Below are 26795 nucleotides of genomic sequence, written 5' to 3'. Positions count from 1 at the left end.
CAGTGGTGCCACACCTAGTTTTCTGCTCTGTCAAGCCCTCGTTTGTGACAGCACAGCTGTGTCCACCGTGTGGGGGCTCCCATTCTGACTCTAGGGGGTGGGAGGAGGCCTGCGGGCGGCATGTCCAAACACTGAAGCTGAGGAGCGTCCTGCGTTTCCCTGCTTGGGGCAGGGTGAGGGGCAGGGACAGTGGCTGCCAGCGTTGCGCTGGGCGTGGTGGGGGGCTGGGTCCTGATCGTGTCAACCACCAGCACCGCTGACTGAGCGGAGCCCCTGCCTTCTGGTCTGACCCAGATCTGAGCACTGTCCATGCACGCCTGCAGATGCGGCTAACTCCGGCCCGAGTTCTGGGCAGAACCGCAGCGTTGCCTGGGTCCTGGCCTGGCCTCGGTGGAGACCTGGTCCTGAGCTGCTCAGGCTCCGCCTGTGCGGGGAGGAAGCCGAGAATGCAGCAGCAGCAGCGGGCAGCAAGGCAGGCCCTGAGCAGGAGGGGCTTGGGATTTACATTTCAAGAACCGCCTGGGGTCCCGCCAGACAGGGCTCATTAATTTAAGACAGTTGAACCTTGGAGAGTGGAGTTCACAATTCAATTATGGAGGGAGATAATCTTCCCCGGGGTGGCTTATTTAGCTTGTGGCTTTTAATTAATTCTGCTCAGCCAGGGAAGGCTGCAGAGCGTGCCTGGCCTGCTCTCGGGGCTGCGGCCCTGGTTTTGGGGATGCTTGGTGCAGCATCCGGCCTTGCCATGCTGCTGCCCTCTCGGGTCCTGGTTCGGTCCCTGCTGCGGGGCTGTGTCCCACCCCCAGAATGTGGCCGGCAGCACCTCCCCCTGTCCTGGCTGCCACACTGGCTCGCAGGGTGTCAGGTCTGCTGCAGCAGTGCCTGCCGTTTCTGTGTCCCTGCACACACATGCCCCTCCAGGAGTCCCCGCCCTGCTCAGAGTGCCCGGGGCCCTTGGTCCTACTCTCGTCCTCCCGCCTGAGGGAGGGGAGACTCCTCGGCCCTTGCAGAGTGGTTAGGTTCAGAGATGGCGGGGGCACCAGAGTGGACTCTCAGGAGCAGCGCAAAACAGCGATGATGGTCTTTCGGGAGAGGGGCGTCCCCTGGGGACGCACGTCACCACAGGGTGCTCCTCTGTGTCCATTTATTCATCTGTGCCACGCTGTGCGTCAAGGGCCACACCACAGGAGCAGCTGGGCAGGGCTGCGGAAGCAGCGCAGGCCTCAGGGAACTCTCTTTTGAGCACCAGAACCGACCTTAGGGGAGCCGGCTTGGTCTCTGCCATCCTCTTGCCCCATCCCCTTGGGAGCTGGTGTAGGAGCCAGGGGCGGGGTGCAGGGTCTGCTCCCCACCATCTGGGTGGATGTAGTCAGGGTCCCAGCCTTTGGGGTGGCGTGTAGGCCTGTCTGTGCCCCCAAGCCTGCAGGGACTGTGCCTCAGGACATTCAGGACTAGCGCACGGGGTATCGTTGGGAGCACGATGTCAGCACCAGATCCCTGGACCAGCCAACTGTGGCGGGGACAGCAGCGGCAGGGCAGCGTGGGGACGGCCGCAGTCCTCGGGGGCACCCTTTCTCTGCGAGTAGACGTGGGGGGTGATTCTATTCCCAGAGAGGAGTGAGCTGGGGTTGTGAACGTCATCGAGCTTGAGGCGCCTGGGCTGATGACCACGGCAGCCCTGACCGTCCAGCGGGCTGTGCGGCTCTGATCCGGCCCGCAGAGTCCAACTACACGGAACCGCAGGGCCCCTGTCCCCAGCACAGACCAGAGCTCGGCAGTGTAGCACTGGTCCGTGTCCCAGATCTCACAGGAACCAGGCTCTGCTTCACTGCACACATGCGTGACACATATGTGTAAAGCAGGTAGGTGGCTTCTCACAACCAGCGTGAAACTACTGCTTTGACTTTTTTACTGTGGTAAAATATACACAAAATTAAAATGACCATTTAAACTCTTTCAAGCGTAGAGTTCGGTGGTGTCAAGCGCATTCACGTTGTGCACCCTCCCCGCCACGGCCTCCGTCCTCCCACGCTGAGAATCCACACATCAGACGCTGCCACTGAGCCCGTGCCCTGCTCCACTTCTTGGCTCTCTGACTTCAGTGTTCTGGGTCCTCCAGCCGGAGATGGGTGGCATCCACCCTGGGACGGCTTACCACACCCTCGCCCACGCTGCGGCCCGTGGGAAGGTGCTTCCTGGGCAGGGCTGAGCGAGTTCCACTGTGTGCTTGGAACCGCTTCCTTTTCCACTTGTGCCAGCCGGCCTGGGTTGCTTCTGTCCTTTGCCTGCTGTGCACAGGGCACCAGCGTCTGTTGTCCCCAGCTTTGATTCTTTCGGGTGGAGATGTACGTTTTGCTTTTACTTCCAAGGACTTTTCACTGGAAATGGGAGGCCTCTTCGTGAGGTTTCAATTTAAAAAGTGTTAAGACACAGTGTGCCAACTGCTCTGCTCAGCATTGTCAGTACAAAGGTCAGGCCGCCTTGTGTGGACCCGAAGGACACTCCTGGAGGAGGGAGAGTCCCTGGAGGCTGCTGCAGGGGGACAGTGGGACTGGCCAGTTCAGGAAGCAAAGCAGACATCTCCCTGACTGTTATCGACCTGGACCCAAGGGACCCTGGTTATGAGCCAGGGAATGAAAGTCCCACAAGGGCACGAGGAGTTTGGCTGGCTGCTTTTGGGTCTTGCATCTATCATAGGTGAGGAAGTTTCTGGTCCCGTGCCGTTTCTTTCCGAGATTTGTGCTCTTGTCTTGTTGGAGAGAATCCCCCGGTGTCTTTCTCAGACAAGGTGTGGAAGTAAACTTTCTGAATGCCTGTGTGTTTTGAGTGTCTTTTTCGAGGTCCTTTTGCCTATAGTTTTGAACACGTTGGCCTGTTACCTTCTAGATGCAAGCCAGTTGTGATAATCTGATTTTCTTTCCAGTGACTATATTAGGAGCAGTGACCAAACAAAATCTAGGCCAGTGGATTATGAGCAGGGTTTTGCCAAAGAAAGATTCTGCATTTTTTTTTTTTGTCTTTTTGAGATAGGGTCTCGCTATGCAGTTCAGGCTGAACTTGAGCTCACTTTGTAGCCCAGGCTGGCCTCGAACTTGCAATGATCCTCCTGCCTCAGCCTCCTGAGTGCTAGGATTACAAGCGTGCACCACCATGCCCAGCATTTCTAAACAATGTGCCACAGGGACCCCCTTCCACTCAGAGGCGGCACTTGGAAGGCACGTCTGAGGTCTGAGGTCTCCGTGCCACTGTGTTCTGGGGACAAAGCCCCACGGTAGGCGATGGAAGAGGGGAGCCCACGGGGCTGAGGAAGAGGTGCCGTCCAGCGGGACAGGCAATGATGGTGAGATTGCAGCTCTAGCCGTGTGTGTCCAGGGCAGCGCTGGACACTGACACCCCTGGCTTGGCTGAAGAGCTGATGTTGCATTTTTAGTTTTAATTGAAAATTAATTTAAATACAGAGTCACGGGGGTCAGTGGCTCCTTGGGCAGCGTGGCTCCTTGCTGTGCTGTGCATGAGCCATGTGCGGGGCTCCGTGGCCAGGGCTCTGTGGCGGGGGCCTCATGCCCCCCGAAGCTCTTGTCTTTGGGGTTTAGGCCAGGGTGGCTCGAGGCTGCTTCCACCCCTGTTCCTGTCTGGGGAAGCTCCTCCGTCTAGCTGCTCTCTGTCCCGTGCCTGAGCTGCGCTACTTTATTTCTCCTGTGGAGCTCCAAGGAGATCCACCGAGCTCGCCTCGGTGGTGACTACGAGCGAGCGGTCTCCCCCATGCTCAGCCCGCAGGCCCCTCCCCTTGCTTCTCCTGTCACTCTGCAGGGCGGCCTCCTCTGCTGGTGGCTGGGAACAGGCGGTGGCGCGGTTCTGTCACTCCTCCCTGCACCCGGCCCGCTCTCCATCAGCTCACCTTCCCCTCGAACTCAGCACCGCTTTCCTGTTGTTGGCCCCGGCACCCCGGGTGCCATTTCCACCGTCTCAGCCCTGCCCCGTGCGGCCTGTGGCTGCAGCGTTGACGTCTTCACTGTTCTCCTGCGGCAGCTCAGCCTCCTTTGTTCTCTTTTTATCTGCTTATCATCTCCCACTTTCTCTCTGGCCTCAGAGTATCGTAACTTTCTAGGCTCCCTCAAGTGTGAAGGGCTCCTATGAAGTTTATTCTGTGCTTGGGGAAGCCTTCCCTCACTTCCACGTGCCACACTTCCACACGCCACACTTCCACACGCCACACTTCCACATGCCTCACTTCCACGTGCCTCACATCCACATGCCGTGCTTCCACATGCCATGCTTCCACGTGCCACACTTCCACACGCCACACTTCCACATGCCTTACTTACACGTGCCTCACATCCATGTACCACAATTCCACACACCTCACTTCCACATGCCACACTTCCACACACCACACTTCTGCAGACACTTCAGATCTCTCTCTCTGGTTCCACCTCCCGCAGGGGTCATCCTGGTCCAGCAGAGGTCACTGGCCCCTCTGTGCCATCGCCGGGCCCTGCCCTGGCCTTGCACTTCCTGTGTCCCGACCACCTGTCTGGCCCTGTGTTCTCACTGGGGGTGCGACCAGCCCTTCAGCCAGGTACCCAGTTCCCTTCTTCCTGCTCTCAGCGTACCCAGGCCTGCTCCCTGCTCTCACTAGCCACCAGCACAGAGGACGTGACAGCCCAGCCTGGACCCCTCTACCTGCTGCAGCTCTAGTGAGCAGGTCCCTGCATCTTCATCCATTCTGAGAGGCTGCCTGCCTGCCTGGCGTTTCTCACAATGTGGGCACTGTTCCTGGAGCCACCATACCAATAACATCTCTACTTTTGCTTCTTCTAAAATTTTTTTTTAGGACAAGCTTTCACCATGTAGCCCAGGCTGTCCTCAAACTTTCCATTCTCCTGCCTCAGCCTCCCAGGTGCTAGGATTACAGGTGTGTGCCACTGCACATAGCTCTTGGAATTTTTAATCAGTTCTACAAAGAGGGATGGGGATTCTGTACCTTCCATGCACACACTCCCCTTCCTGGAGGTTTTGCAGGTGTTGAGCAGTGGTGCGTCCTGAGAAAGGCCCAGGTCTCAGTATGAGTAGCTCTGGACACACGGTGAGCTTTCTGAGGCTTTGAGATTTGTGTGGGAGGTGGGGATACTAATCACAGAGAGAAACCACAACAGAGAGACAGACAGACAGCGAGACTGGAGACGTGGGGCCAGGGAGGAGCTACATGGAGGGCACTGTCACGGCTCCCGACCCGCTGCTCTTTCCCCTTTGATCCCTTAAAAGTAGGAACAGGGAAATTTTCTGAGAACAAAACACCTGACGTTTCCAAGGTGTTGCTTTAGCAGCAGACCATCGAACAAAATAAGAAAAGGAATGGACTTCTCACACGAAACCCCACGGGCAACAGAAGTGAGCAAATCAAGCAGCACTTCCAGCCGGTGCAGCGGGGGAGCTGAGGCAGGCGTGCAGGAAGGGGACTCGTTCCCTCAGGACTGCGGGCCAGCTCCGATCCGATTCTAAGAGGGGAACTGTAGTGACTGTGTCGCTGTGAACTCCAGGGATAAAATCGGGGCCAGCTTGAAACTTGCTCCAATATTTGATAGAAAAGTGCCACACGGAACCGAAGGTATGTGACTTAAAACAGCTCTGTGCGTGTGTTTAGGGTAGAGCTCGCCAATAAAACTCAGCACATGCTGTTGTGGGTTAGATCACGGTGTCCCCCAGAGCCTGCTGTGCCCATCAGCGGGGCTTTTGGAAGGAGACTGGATTCTGGGCTCAGAGCCGACTGCTGTCAGGAGGCGTGGCCTGCTGGGAGGGGCGGGGCCTGGTGGGAGGGGGTGGTATCTGGGGCATGGCCTGGAACCTCCATCTCCCTCCAGGTTCTCCTCCGCCGGGCCATGTTGCCCTGCCTTGGAGCCGGCCCATCATGAGCTGAAACTTTTGCAAGCCGCAGTAAGCCTCTCCTGTAAGTTGTGGGTGTCGATATTTTCTCCCGGCAAGGAGGAGAGTAACTAAGACCCCAGCGCTGAGCCCAGAAGTCTAGGTGAGGAGATCGGAGGCAGGCGGGGATGTTTGCTGGGCGCACAGGGACATTTGCTGGTCCAAAGCTCAGGCGAGGCTGACGTCCAGGCCCAGCTCTTTGTGCAGTGCCCAGCAGAGGCAGAGTGCTCAGCACGAGGCCTTGTGCCAGCTGAGGGCAGGCCTTGACAACACACGTCAGTGTGCTCTTTGTTTGCTCATCCTCGAAGGCCCTGCTTAGCACTGTCATAGCTTTCTGCAATGAGGAATGAGCACTGATTGGCCGGACCAGAAAGCTCTTCCTACAAATGAGCGCTGATTGGCCAGACTGGAAGGCTCTCCCTACAAATGAGTGCTGATTGGCCAGACCGGAAGGCTCTCCCAACAAATGAGTGCTGACTGGCCAGACCGGAAGGCTCTCCCTACAGCCAGCTGGCTTTGGGGACCAGGGTCACTATCCCTGCTGGGGGCCAGAAGTCGATGGAGGCTTTGCCTGTGCCTCAGCGGCTGCACACTGAGACATGAGGGGCACATGTGGCTCCCCGTGCTGGTGCGCTGCGCCTCGAGCCTTGTGCTGTGCTCACCCGTGTGGCTCCCGGGCGGGCTCCACGTGTCTCCGGAGAAAGGCATGGCTGTCACAGCACAGCCTCTCAGCAAACCGCCGAGTGCACAGCGCTAACAATGCAGTGCCATGTGTAAAGCTAGAAAGTGATTTAAGTAGGTAGCATTTGAAGGAATAAAACAATCAGAAGGCTTTTGGGGGATAATGAAGATTGCTCTGAATTGTTTAAACGAGATACACAGCTCTAAAACAAGCCGCGTGCCTGGAAGCAGCTTCCGGCTCCCCTCAGCTGCAGTGTCCCCACGCCATCAAAACTTATTTTCAGCATTTGCCTTTTATAGATTAAGCAAGATCTCTAGGTGATATTGTTGGAGAAACGTCTTTCCATTTTACACTGCAAACACAGAGCTTGCTGGTGAATAACATCCGCCAGAGGAATAAATAATATTGTTCTCCAGGCCGCAAGGAGAGGGGCTTTCTGAAGCCGGCTTCACACCTGGGCTTCCTCCGGCTATGGAGCCTGGCTCCAAATCCCAGGTCGGAGATCAGGATCATGACCGGAAATCCGTTTCCTGCCGGCCCCGTGCTGTGTCAGTCTGCAGACACCTTGCTCTATTATTTTGAGAGGCTCTTTAAAATTGCAAAGTGCAGGTGTTGTGTATAAACCTAGCCATGGCGGGGCCTGAGCAGGGATTGTGGTCCAGCTTCCTTCCCCACCCCTTGGCCTGTGGCAGGGACACATGGAGGGCACCCAGGAGCTGGCAGCCAACACCTGTAGCCACCAGGGCAGTGGTTCCTTAGCAAGTTCCTCAAGGCCTATTTCCTAGGTCCATGCCATCATCACAGTGGGCCAGGGTGGGAAGTGATGTGGCTGTGAAGTGACACAAAGCCACAAACTGATCCTGGGCCCCTCACCTGAGCTCAGGGGCTGTGGGTATGTGTTGGGGAGGAGAGGATTATACTGTAGTCCTAAAGCATAAGGTGAAGAAAGTCAATGTAGGACAGCCCTGTGGCATGCTGGGGAAAGTAACTTCGAGAGGCGCCTCACAGACCCCCAGGCTCAGGGTCTCGGCAGTACTATAATCACTGTGTGTGTGTGTGTGTGTGTGTGTGTGTGTGTGGTCCTCCCCTCATCAAAGATGGCCCTGTGTGGAGCAACTTCCCTCATGAAAGATGGTCCAGTGTAGTTACTTTCCTGATCAAAGATGGCCAAGTATAGTCACTTCCCTTATCAAAGATGGCAGTATAGACTCCTGGCTTACAAAGTCACTCCTGACCCTCTGCCTGTGCTGTGCCTCTTGCCAAAATGGTGTCGTGCATATTGACTGGCCTGTGCCACATTCTCAGTGCCCCTGGACCTGCCGTGATCCCTGGAATGAGCACGGATTGCCTCCTTCCCGATCTCCCTCTCCACTGAATTCTTCACTACATTTGCTTCCTGCCCGAACCACCTGGCTTCTGGCTTGCTTAAGTCCAAACGCTGGTTCCTGAGTTCCAACATTTCTACTGGAACTTGAACCTTTCGGTCCTGCTCAGTCCCTGTGCAGGGCAGATGCCCTGTAGATGCTCGTCCTGAGGAGCTGGCATGCGGGGTCATTCTCCAGGGGAATTGCTGGAACTAGGTACTCCCTGTCCTGTTCCCTCTCCAAGCCCAGGAGGACACATCTGGCCCTCTAGCAGGTGTGTAGAAAGCTGGATAGTGGCCACCTGCACCTGACTTTGCCCTGGTTGGGGCCCTCGCTGCAGGAGCCCCTGGTTGTGTCCTCATTCCATTCAAGGTTTTGGAGGAGTGGGTGCCTGGCTGTGACTACCGTCTTCACTGAGAACCGTGCTTCTAAGGTGGGACGCTGGGTGGGCACCCTCTTCCCCGAGTGGCAGGGTCTCTGTGGGAAGATGCCTTTGTCTGCAGAAGAAGGCTGCACACGCCGTGGAGTCCCCGGCAGGTGCCTGCGCTCCAGGAACACGTGTACTGTGGCGTATCATGTAGCGCTACGCTGCAGGGAATAGTCATGAATAGCAAGGCGCACAATGGTGTGCATTGTTGATGTTTGTTAAAATAAAGATATTCAATTTATAATAAAGGGGATTAAATGCCTAATTCATGACTATGTTAATATTTGTCTGCAGGTACACAGATAAATGCTAACGCACCTTATCACGTCCAACACCTGTGCGTACAAGTTCGTCCGCCCAGATCTCTGCGGGATTGTATGTTTTACAGAGCTTAAACTTTCATTTCCCAAAATAATGATATCATTCATTTACAGATATAGATAGGCACCGTACTCCAGCTCCATCCTGAAGCTGGCATTGTGGCTCAGGCTGCAGAACGTGGATTAATTATGGCAGCGATTCTCCGTTCGGCCCCGCTGAGGAACGGGTGGCTAGAGCAGAGCCGGGAGCCACGCAGCCTCCTTTCCAGAGCTCGCTGGGGCCTGGGGCACAGAGAGGGGTGTGGTGGGTCAGCCAGGGCAGGGCAGCTGCTCGGGACTGGGGACACGGTGGTGCTTGTAAGCCCAACCCAATTTTTAAATATCCAGGGAACCTGCTCTTTAAAAGAGATCTGTGCCCTGCGGGAGATTAACAACCCCCGAAGCTGAAGGCTGGGTCCCCAAGAGGGCGGGGCTGCAATCCAGGCACAAAATCAGGAGTTTTCAGGGCAGATGAAGAGGAAAGAAGTGTTTTCAACAGGATGCTGCATTGGGAGGTTGGCTGTAGGGAGTGCTCACCGTGCCCTGCCTTGGTCTCAGCCACCCTGACCTCACCTCATGCCTGTTTCTGTCCACGGAGGCACCGGGTGTCCATGTACAGCATCCTCACAGAGATAGATGGAGCCTTTAGCACCGGGATAAACTCATCAATCTGAAGACGTTGAAAGACCCAGTGTCGCGTTATGAATCTCAGTCTGCAGGTCGGCAAGCAGAGGAGCTAGAGCAGATGGATCGGGGGAGCGGCCACAGGGCTGTGACATGCCAGGCTGGGTAAGGATAGGGACCGATGGGCGCAGGACACCAGGCTTGGGAGCCTGGGCCCCGTAGATGACAGCGCTAGAAGCAGAGAGCTGGTGGCCGACCTGGGGTCAGGGAGCCTGCGTATCCCTGCTCAGTGGACGTGGAGCCCAGCACAAGAGTGATGGGTGGCTAGCGAGGGCAAGTGAGTGGCGGCACAGCCCTGACCCCGCTGAAGCTGCTCTGGTGTTTATTCCACAGGGCAGCCTGGATACTCACGTGAAAGCGATAGCTGTGGGTACCAGCAGGTCTGTCTGTCCTCGCGGTGGCTCGGCACAGCCCCACCACCTGCCTGCCGTGCTTGTGCCTCACACCAGCCAGTCCAGTGCTTGCCCTGGCTGGGACCCACACTACCCTGTGTGCTGGCAGCACCTGGTCCCCACCCAGCTCCAGGGACAGCACTGCCCCTGGTCAGGGAAGGGCTGGCTGCCAGTCTGAGCCATGCCACCCGCTCTTCTCTTCCTCCTGCTCCCTGATCTTTGTTTCTTTGCTGATCCCCATTTCCCTGACTTACTGACCACCCTTCCTGGGGCTCCTCAGCCCCTGGGCCCACCCTCTGTCTCTCCTTCCTGACGCCTTCTCCTGCCTGGGCTCTGCGGTGATGGTGCTGTGTCCCCAGGAGGACTCGGCCCCCAGGATGTGGGCCAAGCTGCGTGTTGGTGACAATGTTCTCACAAACTCAAGTGGCTTCCGATCCAGGCTGGCCCTGTGGCAGAGCTGCCTCCGATCCATGAAGGACTGGGCTGCCTGTGGGGTCTACCAAGGCGAAGTCACAGGTTACGCCTCCAGCTTCAGCTACAGTTGAATCTCCAGGGCTCTGGAAGCTGCTCGGCTGGCCATTGCTGCAGGACACACAGGCGGCCGGGGTAGCTCCAAGGCTTGCATTTGAGTCCCAGTCTCCTTGGTTCTAACTAGTGAGCTTGTCATGCAATAGGTCAGCAGTGCTGGAGTCTTTGCTCATCTCTTTTCTTTTTTTTTTTTTATTTTAAAGAAAATAGTACACAAAAAAGAACAATAGCAAAATACAAACAACACAAAGCAAGGATGTTAAAAATGATATGGGGTTTCAAACCAAATGATAGGGATTAACAGTGGTTGTTATATCACATATTGTTACCTTCAACAATGTTGCTCAGATTACCAGATGTAAGAATAGAAAATTGATCAAATCATTAAAGGGAATAAGAAAATAATAATTTAAAAGAACATTAGAGACAATACATAGTGTCACTAGGCAGGATTGTAGGAATTCGCCAATGGATATTATACTGCAAATTGTTGTCGTCACATAAGTTGCTCAGGTTACCAGATACAAGTATGCAAAATTGGTCAAAAATATTAAAAAAAACTTTTAATAATTAACTGTTCCCCTTAATAAATCATCAGACACCAACAATACAGTTATGTCACTGATCCATATATATATAATATATATATATATATATATATAAAATGCCTTAGTACTTTCTTTTTTTCTTTCCCTCATCCCAGTTGTTCCTTCCTTTGAGCAATTTCTTTCCCTTTCTTATTATCTATTGTACATTTTGGGTTTTATTTACTCTTTCATGTTCTTACTCCAGGGAGACAATATGATGTTTACACATGTGGGTCTGATTTATTTCACTTATGAGTATGGTCTCTAATTGCATCCATTTACCTATAAAAGCCTTGAGTTTATCTTTTTTTATAGCTGAGTAATACTCTATTGTATAGAAATACCACATATCTTTTATCCATTCCTCAGTTGATGGGCATTTGGGTTGTTTTCAAGATTTAGCTATGAAAAATTGCACCGCTATAAACATGGGTGCACATATATCGCTGTGGTATGATATTTTTAATTCTTCCGGAAATATAACCAGAAGGGGAATAGCTTGGTTAAGTGGAACTTCTCATCCTAGTCTTGTGAGGAATCTCCAGACTGATTTCCACAGTGGTTTCACCAATCGACACTCCCAGCAGCAGTGGAGAAGTGTTTCTTTTTCCCCCCAGCCTCTCCAGCATGTCATTGGTTGATTTCTTAATGATAGCCATTCTTTGTAGGGTGAGATGAAATCTCAGAGTTGTTTTTATTTGCATTTCTTGAATGACTAATGATGTCAAACATTTTTTCATGTATTTATTCACCATTAGTATTTCTTCCTCTGAGAAGTGTGTGTTCATCTCAGATGCCCATTTTTGGATTGGGTCTTTGAATTTTTTGGGCCTGATTTTTAAAAAATTCTTTATATGTTCTAGATAGGAGTCCTTTGTCTGAGGGGCAGTTGGATAAAATTTTTTCCCAATTCATGGGTTTTCTTTTTACTCTGTTAGGGATTTCTTTTGATGTGCAAAAACTTTTCAATAAGGTGAGATCCCAGTTGTTGATTCTTTGAAGTATTTCCCGTGCAGTTTGGTTTTTGTTCATGAACTCTCTGCCTACTCCTATGTCTTTGAGAGTTTTACCTACTTTCTCTTCCAGTAGATTTAGTGTTTCTGTTTTGACATTTAGATCTTTGACCCATTTTGACTTTAGTGCATGGTGATAGACATGGGTCTAGTTTTAGTCTTCAGCATGTGGAAAGCCAGTTTTTCCAGCACCATTTGTTAAAGAGTCTATCTTTCTTCCTGTAAACATATTTGGCTCCTTTGTCAAAAATAAGGTGGCTGAGTGTGTTTGTAGCTGTGTCTGCATCTTCTAACCTGTTCCATTGATCTTCAGGTCTGTTTTTTTGCCAGTACCATGCTGATTTTATCACAGTAGCTTTGTAGTATAATTTCAAGTCAGGGATTATGATGCCTCCTACCTTTCCTCTGTTTCCCAGGATTTCTTTTGCTATTCTAGGCCTCTTCTGGTTCCAGATGAATTTTAGGAATGTTTTCTTTAGATCTGTGAGGTATACTAATTTTAATTGGGATTGCATTGAATCTGTACAGCAATTTTGGGAGTATGGATATTTTCACCGTGTTGGTTCTTCCTATCCATGAGCGAGGAACATCTTTCCATTTTCTGAAATTCTCTTCGATCTCTTTTTTCAGAGTACTGTAATTTTCACTGTATAGATCTTTTACTTTGTTAGGTTGATTCCTAAGTATTCCATTTTTTTAGATGTTATTTTGAAAGGTGTGGTTTCACCAATTTCTCTCTCAAGTCTGCTTGTTTTTTGTGTATAGGAATGCTATTGATTTTTGAGTGTTGACTTTGTATCCAGCTATGCTACTGAATTTAGTTATTAAATCTATAAGCCTTTTGGTGGAGTTTTTGGGGTCTTCTATGTAGAGTATCATGTCATCTGCAAATAATGATAATTTCACTTCTTTTTTTCCTATTCTCATTCCTCTTATTTCTCTCTGTTGTCTAATTGCTCTGGTTAATAGTTCCATAACTATATTGAATAAGAGTGGTGACAGTGGACATCCTTGTCTTGTCCCTAACTTAAAGGGGAAGCTTTCAGCTTCTGACCATTTAGAATGATGTTAGCTATTGGTTTCTCGTAGGTGGCTTTTATCAGATTGAGGTAAAGTCCATCTATGCCAATTTTCTGTAGGGTTTTTATCATGAATAAGTGTTGGACTTTATCAAAAGCTTTTTCTGCATCAACTGAGATGATCATGTGAGTTTTGTCTTTGGCTGTATTGATATGGTGTGTTACATTAATTGATTTGCATATATTGAACCATCCCTGCATTCCTGGGATGAATCCTACTTGGTCATGGTGTATAATTTTCTTGATGATTTCTTGCATTCTGTTTGCTAGTATTATATTGAGAATTTTTGCATCTATGTTCAATAGGGAGATTGGTCTGTAGTTCTCTTTCTTGGTTGGGTCTTTCTCTGGTTTTGGTGCCAGGATAATATTTGCCTCCAGGAATGAGTTAGGGAGAATTCCTTTCTTTTCAATTTCCTTAAAGAGTTTGAGAAGTATTGGCATTAAATCTTCTCTAAATTTCTTGTGGAATTCAGCTGCAAATCCATCAGGACCTGGGCTTTTCCTCATTGGCAAGTTTTTTTTTAATTACATTTTCAATTTTGCTTGCTGATATAAAGTTATTGAGGATTTTTATATCTTCTTCATCCAGCTTTGGTATTTCATATGTGTTTAGAAATCTGTCCATTTCCTCTGTGTTTTCCATCCTGTGTGAGTAAAGATTTTCAAGGTGGGTACTGATGATCTTCTGAATTTCTACAGGATCTGTAGTGATTTCATCTCTTTCATTCCTTATTGCATGTATTTCAGTTTTTTCTTTCCTTTTTTAAATAAAGTTGGCTAAGTGTTTATTTATTTTTTCAAAGAACCAACCCTTTGATTCTTTAATTCTTTGTATTGCTTTTTAAATCTCCATTGCATTAATTTTTGCCCTGAACTTTATAAATTCCTGCTTTCTCTGGGGTTTTGGTTTGATTTGTTTTTGTTTTTCTAGAAGCTTGAGGTGCAGCATAAGATTGTTTATTTGTGCTTGTTCTGTTTTCCTGAGATAGGAATTCACTGCTATAAATTTCCCTCTGAGGACTGCTTTCATTGCATCCCACAGGTTCCTATAAGTTGTGTTTACATTTTCATTTGATTATACATAGAGTTTAATTTCTTCTTTGATTTCATCTGTGACCCATTGATTGTTCAGGAGGGTGCTGTTTAATTTCCATGTGTTTATGGAGTTCTTGGGATTTCCTTTGTGATCAATTTCCAGTTTCATTGCACTATGGTCTGATAGTATGCATGAGATAATTTCAACTCATTTGCATTTCCTTAAGCATGTTCTATCTGCTAGCATATAGTCTATTTTAGAAAATGTCCCATATGCAGCTGAGAAGAATGTGTATTCTGATGCTGTTGGGTGAAACATTCTGTACAGGTCTACTAAGTCCATTTTTTCCATGTTTGTTTCAGTTCTGTTATTTCTGTGCTAATTTTTTGCCTAGTTGATCTATCTCTTTGTGACAATGGGGTATTGAAATCCCCTGTTATGATTGTGTTGCTGCTTATTTCATTTTTCATGTCTGTTAAAATTTGTCTTATATACTTGGGTGCTCCTGCGTTTGGTGCATAGATGGTTATGATTGTTATCTCATCCTCTTGCAGTTTTCCCCTGACTAGTATGTAGTGACCTTCTTTATGTCTTTTAATTGTTCCTGGTTTGAAGTTCCCCTTGTCTGCTAACAGATTAGCAGTATCTGCTCCTTTCTGGGTACCTGTCACATGGAATATTGTTTTCCATCCTTTAATTTTCAGCCTATGAATTTCGTTTTGAGTTAAATGTGTTTCTTGTATACAGCATATTATTGGATTTTGTTTATTAATCCAATCTGCCAGTTTACTTCTTTTGGTTGGTAAACTGAGTCCATTTACATTGATGGTTATAAGTGATATATATTGGCTTATCTTTGTCATGTTGTTTTACTACTGTTGGTTCCTCTTGTTTCCCTCTGTTTAATTGCTTGCTCTGCTTGGTGGTTCCTTTCTGTTGTTGTTCTTAAAATTGTGGTCTTCTTTTCTCTCTTTCTAGAATATCTTTTAGAACTCTTTGTAGGGTTGGTTTGGTGCTCGTGAAGTTCATCAGTTGATCTTTATTGTGGAAATATTTTATTTCTTCATTAACTTTGAAGGATAGTTTTGCAGGGTACATCAGTCTGGGTTGGAAGTTATTTTCTTTCAGGACCTGAAATATTTCACTCCAAGCTCTTCTTGACTTGATGGTTTGTGTTGAGAGATCTACTGTGATTCTAATGGGCTTTCCCTCATAGGTGATCTGTTTCTTTTCTCTAACAGTTTTTAATATTCTGTTCTTTTGTTGAATTGCTGGGATCTTGATCACTATATGTCTGGGTGTAGATTTATTTTGGTTATGGCTAGTTGGAGCTCTATACACTTCACTTACCTGGATGTCCAAATCTTTTTCCATACTTGAGAAATTTTCTGCTATTACATCTGCAAATAGTCTTTTTATGTCATTTGTGCTGACACCTTCTGTTTCACTGATACCTATTAATCTCACATTGTTTTTCTTTGCTTCATCTTGCAGCTGTTGAGTTGTTATTTCTTGGCTTCTTGTTATTTTTAAGAGAGCTTCCTTTCATGGTCATTCACAGCAGTGCTGTCTTCAAGGTCTGAAAGTTTATCTTCAGCATCATTCAAGTGGTTTTGCCAGCTTTCGATGGAAGTTTTAGTTTCCTGGATGTTTGTTTAAATCTGTTTTATGGGCTCCAGTTCTTTCCTACACTGTTCATTCAAGGTTTTGATTAATTTAGTATGCTCCTCTATTTTTTCTATGTCTTCTTTAGATGTGCTAAGCAATTCTTTCATTATTGTTCTCATTTCTTTTTTTACCTCACAGATTATTTCTAATCTGATGTCTTCTATGGCCTGATGGAGTTGTTTCTTTACTTCAGCTGCTATCATTTCAAAAATTTCAGGTGTATGACTTCCAAGCTCGTCTGTGTCGATACCTCCTGGACTTGTTCTTGGTGGGGTAGAGGTCTGCGATTGCATTTTGCTCCTTTGTTTTGTCATTTTCAGAGATGCAGAGGTTCCCTGGAGCTCAGCCTCACTCCCAGGATGATGTCATAGTAGTGGTGCAAGGAGCCAAAGGTCCCTGTTGCTTGGTGTGACTCCCTCAATGGTGTGTGTGTGTGCGGGCAAGGTGCAATCCCCAATGCTTCCACAGCTGTCTGTGGCTCAGTTTGGCTCCCATTCTGGGGTTCCCAAAGCTGTCCAGGTTTCAGCCCTGTTTCCACTGGGGTGTAGTAGTGGGTGGGTCATGGTCACCGTGTCTCCATACATTGCCACTGCCTCACCTAGTTCCCACACCAGTGAGGTGGGGGTAAGTGCGCAGTCACTGAGGCCCCTGAAGCTGTCTGAGTTTCAGCTTAGCTCCCCTGAGGGTGCAGGGTGGGGGCAGGGAGGAGCACCCAAGGCCCTTGAGGTTGTCTGGGGCTCCCCTTGGCTCCCAGGCTGATGGGGCAGAGGTGGGGCCAGCCCACCAGAGTTCCTGAAGCTGTCCAAGGTGCAGCTCAGCTCTGATGGGAGAAGCGGGGGGGGGGAGGGGAGGGATAGGGAGTAGATCCCAGGCCCCTTAAACTGTCCGTGTTTCTGCCTGGTCCCAAGCTTGTGTGAGGGGGCAGCAGCAGCTCACTGGAGTTCCTGAAGCTGTGTGAGGTGCAGCTCAGCTCTGACCTCTTTTTTTTTTTGCTTTTTTTTGAGATATAGTTTCACTATGTAGTTCAAACTGGGCTTGACCTCACTTTGTAGCTCAGGCTGGTCTCAAACCCACAAACATCCTCCTGTCTCAGCCTCCCAAGTGCTGGGATTATAGGCATGCACCACCATGCCCAGACTAGATTCTTGTTTTAAAAGGGTATATTTTGACTCTTTAGGTAGAAAAAGATAGAGCAGCTGGGTGCATACCTGTAATCCCAACACTCTGGGAGGTTGAGGCAGGAAGACCTCTTTTGGGTCAAGACCTTTTTTGGGTCACTTAGAGACTTAGTAAAACCCTGTCTCAAAACAAAAATAAAAAGGTCTGGGGATGTAGTTCATTGTGAAGGCCCCAGGTTCAATCCCCAGTTCTACAAAACAAACACAGGAAGAGGAGGATTTTGAACTGTCATGGGGAGAACACTAAATAAATTAAACAGGGTAAAATCCCTGTGGACAAACTGTAGAATGCAGACAGGAAGGAGCCCTGGGCCGGTTTCCAAGGCCCTGGGCCACCACTATTTCTGACCAGAGCTTAGTCCAGCTGAGCCTCAGTTTCCCCACTCAGTCACGCAGGCCCCTGGGCTGACCTCCTTGCCCTGCCTGTCCCAGTGCTGCTTGAATGGGGACATTTCCCGGCTGGGTGTCCTGGCAGAGACCCGCTGCTTCCTTCTTTGCTTTGCTGTTTTTCTATTGAGCCCATTTAGTGACTGACCACGAACAGGAATGATGTGAGAGCAGCTCCAGCTTTCTGGTCTCTGGATGATGATCTCCCGAATGTGTGCGATGCGTCTCTGTCTGAATTATTATGCTTTTGCTTAGTAAACTACCAAAGACCATTTTGCCTCTGGTCTCTTGGAAATCAGAAACCATGTCCCCCTCAATTGTAGATAGGGGTGGTGGGGTCCTAACAGCTGGTTGGTGGGTAGGTACAGGTGGGGAGCCCATGGGTCTGGGACAGGGAGCGTTTCTGCAGGACCCTGTGGGACTGCCTGCCCATCTGGATGGACGGGGCAGAGATAGGGGTGCTCAGGAAGATGCCCCTCCCCCTTCATTTGAACAGAATGACTTCTTTCCCTTGGAAGGGGACTTTTATTATGCTAATCAGGCAGGGACGATTTCCAATTCCATTTTACCTGGGCCTGGTCAGCTGCGTTCCCAGGGGATGGCCTTGTCTTTTAAACTGTAATTTAGTAGGAGCTCTGTCAATTTCCCCTGCTCATTACATCTGTGCTGATATCAAAGATATTGAATGGTGTCCTTGTCCTGGACCCAAAAGGGCTGCGCCTCCTCAAGCCCGAGCCATGACTGAGGGTGGGCCCTGCCTGCCTCATCCTGCCTGGCCCTGCCCTGCCCAGCTTGGCTAGCCTGTGCTGCTCCTTGGCTGGGCTTGTGTGGTGTCAGAATGGAGCCCCATGCTCACACAGGAGGCAGGAGCAGTTTCAGCGAGGTGGAGGCCACCAGCCAGACCCTTGAGAGGAGGAGGTCCTGAGCCATCACCCAAGACCCACCCAGGGGCCCGGCCACTCTCGAGCTGAGTGATCACCTTCACCAGTGGACACTCAGGCAGGGCCACCCCTCCTGCAGTCACCCCTCCCTGGGCCTGGACGGTGCGCCTGGCAGGACCTGCGTTTCCGAGCCCTTTTGTGATGGAGTGAGGGACACGGTTCCCGTGCACAAGGCTGGGTGGCCGTGTGGGGTCCAGCGCTGCACAGCTGGGAGGCTGCCCTATGCGCTCAGCCACAAGCGGGAGGAAGTGGGGGTCTCGGGACTGTGTCTGGGGTGATGGCCACCGTGGGCTCCAAATAAGCATTTGTCCTCCGCCAGCAACGTGCGAGGGTGAGGCGCACAGGGACGGAGGAGACAGCGAGGGCGACGGGAGACAGAAGCACAGAGACAGAGATGGCGGCCCGGCCTGGGGGAGGAGCAGGCAGATCCCTCAGGGCCAGTGGACAAGCACCCGAGCCCCTGCACCTCCTGCCCGTGCAGATTCCCTGACACTGGCGCTCAGGCCCTCCCCTCCCCAGTCACCCTCGAGGCCAGAGCAGGGGCGGCCAGTGGCACAGAGGAGAGCAGGCCTTGGGGCCGGGGAGAGGGATGGTATGCACGTCCCTCAAGGAGGGGGTCCTCAGCTGTGAGCTCAGAAGCTGTGTGATCCCCGGAGCCCCCACCTCCCTGACATCATTCTCTGTGGAAAACGGATGTTGTGATGTCACCGACTTGCTGCGGGGATGACCTCTGGGCTGCCCTCTGCGTCACCGAGCACCAGCTGCTCCTTTACTCAGGACTGAGGGGGGCTGGTGGCAAACATCAGCTCTCCAAGCTGCGCTGTGACTTGGGCAGACATTTAAGAAATTGTGCTGAGGCTGATCAATGTCCTGCTGTGTGCCACCACCTGAGGTGTGATAGCACGGGCCTAGAGAGGTCTGTCCGTGTAGGTCCCCCGCCCTTGGGGATCCCGGGCAGGCGGGCTGTGTGTCACGTCACTTGGGTGGACACTCCCTGGACTGCTGCTGGCTTCCCTATCCCCAGCCGATCCTCTGATTCCTTGCGGTCCATGAACCTTTCTCAAGCTGCCATGGAGGCAGGAAGGAGCAGGGGCCTCGCTGTCCATCCCCTGCACCCACGCCTTCCGCAGTGCATCCTGCACAGGCCTTGGGGAGGGGTCTGTGCGTGACTCACCCTCCCCTGTCCTCAGGCTCCCATCGCAGAGCTTTCTGTGCCTGGGCACCCAGAGGCCCCGGTGTGGCTTGCTGTCCCGAGTTGCACAGTGGCCTCCTTGCCTGCGCCAGGATGCTACGGTCCTGCTCAGGTGGGCACTGTGGATACAGGCAGGAGCGGGTGGGGAGAAGGTCCCGGAGGGGTCAGAGCCCAGGGCTCGGGAGGCATGGGCTTGGTCCACCAGACTATCACGGCCTGTGGGGCCGGTGACGTTGGAGGACAAAAGGGCAGACAAGGAGGGACTGTGGCAACGCAGCGGGCGGAGATCAGCCAACACGGCAGGCAAGAGGAAGGGAGGCCGCTGCCAATTTTGGAGCCAAGGACAAGCAGGGAAAGTCTATTTTTGGTAAAATTGCTGCAGAGATGGCAGTGTGCAGTGAGGACCGGAGAGGAAGTGGCCACAGCCAGGAAATCCGTCCTAGAAACAGTTGCAAAGGAGCAAGGGGCAGATGTTGGGCTGGCGGGTGAGGTGCAGAGGGAGGGAGCGAGGGAGAGACCTGGAAGATCCGAGACAGAGGGGAGAGGACTGGGGCAGGGAGGAGCTCCGGGACCCCTGACCTCACCACAGTTTTTGGCTCCTCGGTCTCAGCAGAGGGGTTGCTTCTTTGGGGAGGAAGCACCTGTTGATCACCGAAGAGCAGAGCCTACGGGCAGGAGGGGCGAGGGATAGACAGGGGAGATGGGGTCTGGCGAGGCTGTGTGACCCGCATGGCCCCAGCAGTGTGGCCTGCTGATGGGAGATGTTGGGACCTTGCACTCACAGTGGCCGCGGCGGTCACCACCCGCAGACACACAGCAGGGGCGGTCGGCCAGGTGGACCTGAGCCAGGGCATCTGGGTTTGGGAAGACAGCAACAGTGCTTATGGTCAGTGGCCAGTCAGGGTCTTTACTTCCATTTTCACTCATCTTGTATTGCCTTAACAATCCTTTTCCTCATCAGTGACCAGACCACGAACTCCTGTGACGGTCCCTGCTGGGTCCTGTGTGCAACACCCAGTGCTCGACCCCTGAGCCCTCAGGCCAGGAAGTAGAGGTGAGCAAGCCGATGGAGCCTGGGCACACACCTGCATGCCTTCCACAGAAAGTGGCCGGGACACTGGGGATGATGTGGCCCTCACCCTGCTGGCAGACATGGCGCAGCCGCATCCTGCCGCATAGGGCCAGCCGTGCATGACGGAGCAAGCTGCTTTCCTCAGCCATAGGCAGGCTTTCTCGTCTTTCCTGCTGTAAAATCAGGCTCTGGAGGGAACTGTTCCCAAAGGTGCCCCCTTGCTGGAGGCCACGCCTCTCTGTGGCTGCATCTACGCAGGTTCTTGATTGGAATGTGGTTTCAATTCACTTCCAGGCGTTTGCTCTGGAAAACCTTGGTTATGATTGTGAGTTAATCTGAGAACTGAGGTAAAGGAAATTATTCTGGCAGCCGGGGAGGTCAAATCACACATAAGGGAGATGGAGACCGGTGCTGGGGTCCTCCCAGGTCCAGACTCTGGCCTTGCTGTGTCTACAGCAAAGTCTTCCTGTGCCAGGGTCTGGGGACGTGGACTAAAGCTGGGGCGTGGTTGATGTTGGGGTTCCCACTAATGGCCGCCCAAGAAACCTTTAGAAGCTTGACATCTGCTCCGTTGTGTCCTTCCCGACTCCCCACCCATGACAGCTGCTGACAGGGCCCCTGGTGCTCTGTGTACACCACAGCTCCGCAGGGCCACATCCAGGAGCAGAGCACTGAGACCTCTTCCCGCGTGGGAGGTGTGTGCTGGCTCCGCAGGGCACTGTGGTGAAGGTTTGCTCTCCTTTTATCCTAGTGACAGAAACCCCATGCTGATCGTCCTTTCCTGGCTGTGGGCTAATTGCTTCCCTTCTCATCCCAAAACTTCTGAGAAGGCTGTGCTGCTTCTCCAGGGCGCTTCCTTCTCTGGGCCGCTGTGTCATGCGGACAGTGTGAAATCAAGGTCGGTTTTCCTGTGAGCTGACGCTTGTCCTCAGTACCGCTGCCATGGACAGACTTGTCCCTTGAGGGCTGGTGACCTCATTGCTTCCTCCAATGCTGTTGGCCTCAGAGGGGGCGCTCACGTGCTGCCAACCCTGCTCCCCTCCTCCCATCCCTCCAGCAGAGTTTCAGCCCCAGGACAAAGGCCGCGGCACCCTGACTCCTTTGGGTTCTTGCTAAGGAGAGTGTCCACTACTGGGAACAGGCCAGACGCAGGCTTGCTGGGCCGGCTGGACTCATCCGCTGCTGGTCTTGCTTCCTCCTGTGTCCTTCACACGGGAGCACCAAGGAAACATCTCTACTGTTGCTGGGGCCGGGCTCCCTGGAACCCACTCAGAGGCACCTGGTTCAATTCGCTGCATAGTTTTGCTTTAGAATGCCAGCCTCGTGGGGCTTTTCTCTGAGGGGCACACACCCTCAGCACTGCTGCCCGGACACACATGTCTCTTGTGGGCTGGTAGCCTCACTGCTTCCTCCAGTGCTGTTGAAACATCACCTGGCCCGGTGCTTGGGTCTCTGCTCCAGTCGCAGGTCAAGGGCATCGGTCTCAGCCTCTGGGCAGCAGCACGCTCTGAACTGTGAGCAACTGCTCACTCACAGCGCCTGCTCTGGGTAGATGCTGACGTGGCACTCACGGCAGATGCTAATTTAAACACGGGCACTGCGGGGTCTTGAAGAAAAAGAAGAAAATAGGGGAATCAAGGAACTGTCAAAATTCTCCCCCGCTTCAAAGCCCCCTCGGTGCTGTATCCCGTGTCACCAAGCAGGCATCCTGCAGACGAAGGTCCTACACCCTGTGACCTGGCAAAGGCAAGTGGGATCAACCCGGAAGACCATGAGACATGGAGGCCTCTGTTAGGGCAACAGGGCTGAGGCTGCTACAGGTGCCTGGGATGAATTCACTACCCAGATGGCGTGGGGGACAGTGGTGACCTCAGGCAGTTAGTGTCACTAGCTGGGCTGGGCTAGGGTGTGAGCTTCTGTCATTTCTCTCTGTGGTCTGTGGCTGTTAGGCTGATGTTAAGGTTAGGGCTTAGGGTTAGGAGTTAGGGGTGGGGTAGAGGTTAGTTGTTAAGGGTTAGAGGGTAGGTATTAGAGGTAAGGGGCTGAGGTTAGGGTTAGGAGATAGGGTACTGGTTAGGGTGGGGTTGTGGGTTAGAGGTTAGGGTTAGGAGTTAGGGGTGGGGTAGGGGTGAGTTGTTAGGGGTTAGAGGTTAGGTATTAGAGGTAAGGGGCTTTGGTCAGGGTTAGGAGTTAGGGTAATGGTTAGGGGTGGGGTTGTGGGTTAGAGGTTAGGGTTAGGAGTTAGGGGTGGGGTAGGGGTGAGTTGTTAGGGGTTAGAGGTTAGGTATTAGAGGTAAGGGGTTGAGGTTAGGGTTAGGAGTTAGGGTAACGGTAGGGGTGGGGTTGTGGGTTAGAGGTTAGGGTTAGGGTTAAGGACAGTGGGCATCCCTGACATCATTCTTCCTCCTCTGTGATTCTTGCCACTTGGCGGGGGCCCTGAGTTCTTCCTTGTTTCTGCTGTTTGTCCCACATTTCTAAACATCATTCCTCATAACACTCTCTCTAGGTTTTCCATTGTAGATATTATTGACATAGACAGTTATTTAGGAAGATCTAACTTCTGTTCACCTCCCCTAACACACCCTTCCTGCTTTCACCCTCACCTTCTCTGTGGAGCTGTATTCTAACCATTGACTGCATCAAGAAACTGTGCATATTGACTTATCCGTATATCTGACCACTACCTATGGCTGGGTCATTCAAGAATTGGGATTATTTTCCTGTAAAACTTCCATTTTTCCTGTCCCTGTTTCACTGTTCCATTTGCTTAACATCCTGTGGATTCATTCTTAAGTTCTTATAAAGTAAATGTGAACTATTAAGCCCTCACGCCCTTCCCATCCCCCACGACTGACTGTCCCCTCTGGACTAGAGCCACTGGTCTAGTGGCTTCTGGTCTCTCCTCCTAGACATTGGCTTGGGCTGGGCCAGCCTCCCATGGTGTGGGGAGCAGGTGACCTTTGTCCCCTGGATCCTGCCACCCACTCGTGGATTGCCCTCGTCGGTGGATTTGATCTGCCGCTGACTTTTCAAGGAGAGTGTGTGTGAAAGACAGGGAGCTAAACCACTATTTTCTTTTCTACCTCTGTACTTCACTGGGCTTTGGCTGGGGTTGGGAAAATTCCAGGCTGTGAAGGGTCCAAGTCTTTGCAGGTCCAGTGCCAAAACTGTGGGCGCCGCTCTTATTCTCAACCCCGGGTCATTACTGTCTTCTCCCCTTCGTCAGAAACTGTAGAGAAGGCTTGTCCTCGGCTCTGGTACACAGGGCTCGGGATCATGGCCCTGCTATTTGTGTCACATGCCTGTGTGTCTGTGTAGTCCCTTGGCGGAGCCCTGGCTGGGGGACCCTTGTATGCTCCAGCCCCGTCTATGTCCTGCTTGATGGGCAGTGACTTGACTGCCTTTCTGGCCTTGGCCTAATCCACTACTCTGCGTCTCTGGATCACTTGACTTACCTTCTTTTGTCTCTGCTTTCTGTCTTGTTAATTTGTATTCTAATTTTTGTATAATTTCATAATCTTTATCTGCTGTTGGAATTTTAGTTTTGGTTGTTCTGTTTGCCGGGAACTCTTATTCTTTCTTTGAAAGTGACTTTTTGTACTCTGGTTAGGAAGATGCAGTATCCTCTCTTTCCTACCTGGCGTCCTTAGTGATGAGGTTTTCCTTGTTGACATTTCTTCTGCTGGTTGCCTGCCTTTCTCCGCTCTCACTGCCCGCCCTCCTCGCCTCTGTCTGGGCGCCCTGCCGGGCACTGGTCCTGGCTGCCGGCGATGAGCAGGGTGGGGCACTGGTGGATGTGCGAGCGCTCAGAGCGGCCTGCGAGGGCCAGCGGGGAAATTTGTAGGAATTTCCTCATCCCATTGTGATAGACGGCCATTTCTAAGTTTTTCTTTTAGGAAAATAGACGGCTCTGTTTTGAAGTTTTTATTTTGTGAGTCCCTGTTTGCAGCACACAGCGAGCACATCCCGGTGGGAGCGGGTGTGTGGACAGGACGCGTCCTCATTCTTTGTACGCCCCCTTCCCATTCTCCCCCCGCCTGTCCCTTTCCCATTATCTAGCTGTTATTTTACTCACAGGTCTATGAAAACAAAGGTCCCTGATGCTCGAACTTGCACCTATGATTGTATTTTCTGTACTTTGCTGTTATCCACGCTCTGAGACCTGGCTAACCATGGGATACCATGGATGGGGCTGCACTGTCCTCTGCAGCTCCACGCCTCCAGCGAGGATGGTGGCCTCGCATTATGACATGTTGACATCATGGGTTGGGAGACAAGGCAGAGCCTGCCTCCTTCCCCACCTGCCTCCTAGAAATGTTTTTTGGGACCCTGTGGTAGGGACCCTGTGTGTTCAAATAGGTGCTTCCTGCCTGTAGGAGGTGCCTCGGGCATCTTCCTCCTGTGACAGTGAATTCGTGTGGATCACCATAACCCACAGCCAGGGCCCCAGTGAGCGAGCTCTCCCCTCAGGCAAGGACACCATTCCCTCAGCTGAACCCAGCCTCCCCAGTGCTGAGCCCAATCCGAGACCCCACTTCCGGCAAAAGCCTGTTCTGAATTCCACAAAAGCCTTCTAGGAAAACTTTCATGGTATAATTTTAAAACGACTCATTTCTGAAGAACGAGGCTGTTCCAAGCCAGCTTTTATTTCTCAGTAGGAATGTAGGGTTTAACTCTTTTTCATGTTTCAGTAACTGTAGCTTTTGTATAGTACACATTGATTTTTTTCTATCCTTCCATTTGAAAATATTTATCATAGTAATTAACACCATACTCTGCAAAAATTGTGTTTAATATTTTCTGTAAAGGGAACGATAGCTATGAACGCCCTCTGCGATGTATTTTAAAGCCTTCCAAATGCAGACTTCTATAGTTAAGACAAAAGACATCTTTCAATTACATTTTTATTTTTCTAAAAAGTTAAAATAAAAATTAAATCACATACATATATCAATTATGACAAAACTAATATTTTCTAAGCTCAATATTTTAGTCTGAAAATTATGACATTATGAATAAGAAAAAATATAAACAGCTAGAATAAGACAATCACGAAGAAATGAGATAATAGTCTTCAGATGAAACAATTAAATATGAATTATGACATAATTACAGACCCCCCGGTGGGTAAAGAAGAAAGCTACTGATGATATAATCGTGTTTTCTGTACTGTCTACTGCTGCTTAGGGTAGAAAGATCTTTATTTCATTGCAAGTTTTTCCATTTTGTTGTTCTGAAACTTCCTCAAAATGTTACCTTAGATGGGACTTTCTGTGCATCAGTTAAGTCAGAAGTAGTAATGTCAGGGCCCAGGGGCTTCTTCTCTCTGCAGAAAGTCACCCCCTTACCTGTCTGTTTCTAAGTGTGGAAACTCAAACGCCTCCCTGGCTTTTTATTTCAAAAACGTCAACAGTTAAAACTTCAAAATCACCAGGAATTTATTTTCTCAGCCCTTAGGTATAAAGATAATTTCAAAGCTAAAGAATATTACCAGGTCTGGTGCTAATGCAGGTCTCCGGCTCTCGGTCCCCTGTGTGTGCATCTGCGTTTCTTTTTTCTTTTGCAGTGCTGAGGATCAAACCCAGGGCTAGGAAAGCACTCTACCACCGAGCCGCACCCAGGCCCCAAGTGCTTATATTTTTTAGAGACATTTATTCAGGAGTGCTATCGGACAGACAACCTACAGCACGGATAGCAAAGGAAAGTGTAGATTCTGGAATTAAGCAGCTGGGAGCTGAGGGAAGAATCTGAAATGCATGCATACGAGTGTGTGCACATTCACATCTGTGTGCACAGATGAACGTGTCCGCAGAAACACACCCACCGACACATACACCACGCAGGTGTGCACGTACGGCACTGTGGAGGCCGCGGAGCGTGGTTGTAGCTTGTGCTGTCAGATTTGGGTTAAGGGGCCTTCATGAAACCAAAGGCCTGTACCAGCTCTTGAGACTTGTGTCTTATTTACTTCTCAGTTAGTGTCAGATGATCCCAGCGAAGTGTCGGTCCCCTCGGACACCTGGGCACAATTCGTCTGCTGCTGCTCGAAATCCTGCCCGCAGCCCTGTCCGTAAATCTGTGAAGGGCCTGTGCTTTATTCTTGTTGACTTCAAAAACCAAGGCTAGAAAACATAAACAATGGTTGATTTGGGATCTCTCATTTGTAAATTTACACGATCTCTTTTAAAAGTAAAACTTATTTTCTTATATTAAATGTAATTCACGGTTATTTAAAAAACGTGGAAAATTATAGATTGGCAGGAGCTATTCAGCTACGGCGA

General features: G+C 50.8%; 1 protein-coding gene across 1 annotated transcript in view; it reads left to right on the top strand.

Moving 5' to 3' along the window:
• Positions 1–26795, top strand: part of Tex29 (testis expressed 29) — a 339812-nt gene that overhangs the window by 140816 nt on the left and 172201 nt on the right. The gene's annotated exons all lie outside the window — the stretch shown is intronic.

The sequence above is a fragment of the Chinchilla lanigera genome, unplaced genomic scaffold (genome assembly GCF_000276665.1).
Source record: "Chinchilla lanigera isolate Chin_1 unplaced genomic scaffold, ChiLan1.0 scaffold00003, whole genome shotgun sequence".
Lineage (NCBI taxonomy): Eukaryota > Metazoa > Chordata > Mammalia > Rodentia > Chinchillidae > Chinchilla > Chinchilla lanigera.
This window is presented reverse-complemented; position numbering and strand designations above follow the sequence as displayed.